At 41.3% G+C, this 5304-nt stretch overlaps 1 long non-coding RNA gene across 1 annotated transcript; it reads left to right on the top strand.

The window, feature by feature from the left end:
- The first annotated feature begins 251 nt into the window (after positions 1-251).
- LOC140685564 (uncharacterized) lies at positions 252-4872 on the top strand. Its single transcript, XR_012058826.1, has 2 exons — positions 252-1036; positions 4495-4872. It is a non-coding gene; the product is annotated as an uncharacterized lncRNA (long non-coding RNA).
- Positions 4873-5304: the final 432 nt, after the last annotated feature.

The following is a 5304-nucleotide window of genomic DNA, read 5'->3' as shown; positions in this document are numbered from 1 at the left end:
ATAGGTTATTATAAGATAGTGAATGTGGCTCCCTGTGCTGTACAGTAGGACCTTGTTATTTATCTATTTTATACATAGTAGTGTGTATCTGCAAGTCCCAAACTCTCAATTTACCCCCCACCCCTTTTCCCCCGGTAACCATGAGTCGGTTTTCTATGCCTATGAGTCTGTCTCTGTTTTGTAAAAGAGTCCATTTGTGTTTTCTTTCTTTCTTCCTTTTCTTTCCTTTTCTTTCCTTTCTTTTTAGATTCCAGATATAAGTGATTTTTCAAGAGTCCTCGTCCACGGCTCCAGGGACATTTTGTAGTCCAGGCTGCACTCACAGTCACTGTCTTCTCACCAGATACACCCACACTCACTCACAGCATCTTCTATTGCATCCGAAGCCATCATGTTTTCCTCTGTTAAATACATCGTCCTGCTGGACCAGCACCGTCCAGAGGAGAAGCACGCTCCAGATTACTCTCAGAAGTACGTATTTAATGGGCAAAAATAAAGCCCGAGACAATAGCAAATTTGGATCGGCAAAAAAAATGGGAAAGATTTGGAATAGAAGGTGTTATTGAGAAGACCGCCTTTTCCCAGGGAGACCCAGGTGGTGACGGCCTGGGTGGAAGGAAAACAGTCGCCCCAGCAGGGGTTTGGAAGAAGTTTGTTGAGGAAGGAGAGTCACAGAAAAACAAAAGACCAGCAAATAAAAGACCTCCCCCCAACCTCCAAGAATGTTCACTTTGCTTTCTTCTTTATTTGCCCAGGACTTTTTCCCGTTTACAGTTTAGGCCAGTAGATCCCCTTACATCTTTGTATTGATTTTGGATCTCATATTACCTGAAAATCATTTCACTTGATTTGAGACGAGATAAGGAAGTTATAATCATGTCCTAAGACTCTTTGTATGCTGGATATTGAGAACTCTGTATTTCTCCGGAAGATTTGTCTACAGTTGGAACATCACTTAAGCAAAATGGACCCAGTGCACCATGTTATTCCTGTGTGGTCTCTCCTTAGATGGGATATCTTGAAAGCCTGAGCTCATGTAAGGACCATTAAAAAAATTTCACTGCTCTTTATTATGGAAAATGTAACTTTGCCATGCAAAATATGTTTTATGGTGGTGAGTTCAAATGTCTCCATCTAAGGTCTAAGCTTATACTGTTTGAAAGAGGAGGGTGTACTTTTGTTAATATTCATAATTCTCTGCCCTCTTGAGTTAGGGGCTTCATTGGTTTTAGTCCTATAAAACAGGCATTTTATATGATTTGAAATGTTCTGAATTCTTCAGTTCAGTTTAAAATATTAATTTAGCTGTCACTAAAAATATGTCTTTTGGTTGGGTCATTTTATATCTTTATGAAGTTAATGAAAGTTGCATAATGGATTTATCCATGTGAAATTTCTGTTTTTCAAGGTTGAATTTTTAGGGGAAAAGGAAGACATATGATCACTAGGAGCTAATTTAGTGAAATAGAGGGTTTGTATTTCCTAGTCCAAGTGAAAAGATAGGGTATTCACTTATTAGCTGTACAGACACACACACACACACCCCTGCACAACTTAGCCAAGGACATAGAGTTATCTAATTCTTTTTTATTCTCATTAATTATGTGTTTCTTTTCCATTCATCAAATTTATTTGTCATCCTCTTTCCCTCCTTAAAAAATACATACATATATATATATATATATTTTTTTCTTTTACTGAGACAGACACTAAGGAATGCATACAAGCAGGAGATATTAAATGGATGTGTTGTTTCCGGAACCATTTGAGCCAGGTGAAGGATTTATGGGTAGCTCAAAATTCCTCCTCAACTTGGCATTATTTCTCAAAGGGAGGAGTTAACTGACACTGAATGGAAGTGCTGAACATCATATGATGTCATCCACTCTTGCATATGTAGCCAAAGGGGGAGATCGCTTTGGCTCACCCCTTCCTTTGTGTGCAAAGGATAAATGTCTTCTGGAATATTCCTGGGCTCTCTTGATGCAGACTGTGGAGAAGGGGGAGGCTGTGGTGGGCGTGAGGAAGGAGGAGGTGAGCACAGGGTTTGGAGAGGGCTCTGGGGGAGCTGGAGGGTGAGGTGGTGGAGAGCGGGGGATGGGGGTCAGGGAGCAAAACTGAGCAAAGCCCTTCAAGACGGCTGAGAGGCAGAGGTGAGAGGCAGGCGGCCCTAAAGCGTTGCCGCAGATTGTACTTTGGATCTCTTTTTACGTTCTTCACGAAGCTCAAGGAATGATTTGATTTTTAAAATTACTTATGGTTGGCGGACTCCTTCGTTGACATTGACCCTATGTGACAAAAGCCCTGGCTTATATTTGGATATGTTACTTTTATGTGTTTTATTCTTGTGATTTTTATTCTTCCTTCTTATGGAAAACAAATGGGAGATCATTTTACAACTTTTAAAAAGATGACATTTTAAAGTTTATGAAATGGATGTGTGTCATCTTTTCTATTACTCCAGTTTTGAAAAAAGATGGGTTCTCCCTTCTTTCAGCTGGGAATCTCTGTTCCCTCAGCCCCCGATCACCCGGGGCTTTCCTTTGCCCAGCACGTGCCAGCCGTTGGCACGGCCCTGGGTGAGCAGGGTGCTGCAGAAGGAGGCGGCTTTCCCGAGGAGGCTGGCGCTGCGGGGACACAGTCTGGGAGACTAACTGGAAAGCCGGCAGCTGGCCAGTCCACCTGCTCGCAGGGTCAGCCTGCTTCTCTCTTCCTGCTTTCCTTACTGAGACCGCCTGCCTCCGACTGACGCCCGCCTCATCCATCCCGTCAAGGCCTCGTCTGTAGTCCTTCCTCCCCGCTCACGGCTTCTAGAACCACCTCATCCCCCACCATTTATGCTCTTGGCAGCCGAATGTCTGTTCCCAGTACTCTTCTGAAACGGCTTTGAGTGTCCCAGACACTTCCTTTAGTTCTCACCGCCTTTTAATTCTGCAGGTTTAACACTTCTGAACAGCGTCCTTCTCCCTAAACTTCACTTTTTCCATCACTGTTTCCACTTCCTCCTCCCTTACTCAGAAGGTGGTTGTTTTCTAAGATGTTGTCCTTGGTCTCTGCTGTTTCCCCTCCCTGCCGACCACACACGCATGGAGACACACACACACACACACACACACACTTACTGGCCGTCTCTCCCACTGGGAGCCCATGGGTGTGACTGCCACATTTATACTTCTGGTTTCAAAGTAATTAATATCTTGAATCACTTGTTCATATATTCATTCATTTGAGTGGCCTGTTGAAAGCCTTCTCTGTACCTGTGTTACTGAGTCCAAGCGCATAGTGCTCACTGCCGGACAGGCCAGTAAATTGAGAGATGAGTTGGAGGAGGGAATAACAACTTTATTTGGAAAGCCAGAGCAGATCAAGAAGATGGTAGACTAGTGTCCCAAAGAAGCCTCTTGCCTGGGTTAGAATTCAGGCTTCTTTTATACTAATAGGGGAGGGAGTACAGTCAAACAGTTCCTGTTTCCCATCAGCCTCCAGAGGGGAGGTGCTAATTTCTGCCTTCCTGGTCATTCACAGGATGGTCTGATCAGGTTGTTTCCCAGGAGCTAAACAAAGGCATTTCAGTTTAACACTCATTACCTGGGAGGCGGGGTTCCCAGAGACGGCCGTATGTATCATTTAAGCTTATGGGCACCATCCCCTAAGGGATGAACTTGTAGCAAAAGCAACAGAATATAAAAGTTAAAGAAACAGATCAACGTGGAGTCAGACTTCTGCTTTCCTGTTCCGTCAGGCCTTTGAGGTGGACGCTGGAGGCAGGACAGAGAGGAGGGGTCTATCAACTTTGTAAACCAGCAATTAAATTAGCATAATAAAATTCAGATTAGGTATTTTCTATGTCCACTACCAAGTTTACTTCTTTTATTTTAATCTACCCACATTTTATGAGATAATGGTCTTTGCTTCTCAATACATTTCTTGCAGTTTTAAGGCCATGGTTAATTTCAAGGGGGCACAGCAGACATTATAATTCATCATAGCAGTGAATATTTAGATCCTGTTTTTAAGTTTAATTTACATTCTTCTGTTTTCCTATCAATCACAAGGAAGAAGTCACTTATTTTATTATTGTTTATATAATATACATCATAAGCTTAGACTTCTGAAAATATTAACTCTCAAGGTAGATTCCAGGTACCTAAGCAATGACTCAGAATCATGACCATGTGTGGCCAGTGGCTTATCAGTTTTATCAGTAAATGTCCTGTCATTACGTCCATCAACCACACTGTGCTTTCTTCTGTCAAGATTCTTACTCTCAGCCTCATGTGAGTCACTTTATGGTTATAAAATTAGTAAATGGTTAATCATATCCTGTTGGCATAAAATTCTTTATTCAATGGAGGAATTCAAAAGCTTAATGGGGTCGAGTCTCTCAACCATATTATTTGAATTTGCAGTTGGGCAGCCCAGTTTTGAAAAGATTCCAGACTTGCCACAATGAGCTATTTAAAACAAAACGTTTCTGCACTCTTCCTCAAACAGGTTAATGCAAGAAGTTAGAGATAATCCACTCCAGTGTGTCAGGAGTATGCCATTCAGACCAGTGGCTGATCAGTGAAGACGGATTCTTAATATATGATGATGATGGTGATAATTTCTTTCATGCACAAAAAGAAAGGTGTTTACTTCCCTCCTCAGTTATCTGGGTTTTCTTGGAGACACAAATGATACCATCTGAGGCAAAATTAACACTTAATAGAATATTACCACTGTTTGACTCCGACAAATGTAAAAATTTTTGAAATTATGTATTACTGCATATGTCAAGGAAAATGTTCAGTTATCGCAGACATCCTAATATGCAGAGTTCGATTTTGTATCACTTTTATGACCAGAAATAAACACTAACAATTTTTTGAATTCTGTGGATATTGTTGAACCATCTCTAAGGTGAAATATAATTTTTTATCTTCAATCCAAAAACATGGAAAATTTCTAAAAATAATAGGGAGCTTTCCCACCCATCATGAAATGTCACACCATCATTTTTTCCCACTAGATCATAGAATGCATTCTCTCTGGAGAAAAATGATGATTCGTCATGGGGGCACCTGCATTGTGGTTGATTGTTGTGAAACTGTGAGCTTTACAGGCTGTTTAGGAGACACGGCTTCCCAAGATTCTATATGTTATTTTTATTTTATTTTTTAATCAAAGACCACATCAGAATTTCAAAGAAAATATAGAACACCTGTTCATGCCTGCCTCACCATGACTTGAGGTCTGGACGAACAGTATTAGCAAGTCTGTTGGACACTTAGAGTTACAGCCCCTCCCTTCAACTCTGTTTTT

This window comes from Vicugna pacos, chromosome 14 (assembly GCF_048564905.1).
Source record: "Vicugna pacos chromosome 14, VicPac4, whole genome shotgun sequence".
In the NCBI taxonomy this organism is placed as follows: domain Eukaryota; kingdom Metazoa; phylum Chordata; class Mammalia; order Artiodactyla; family Camelidae; genus Vicugna; species Vicugna pacos.
Note: the sequence above shows the minus strand (reverse complement) of the source record. Positions and strands in the feature narration are given on the sequence as shown.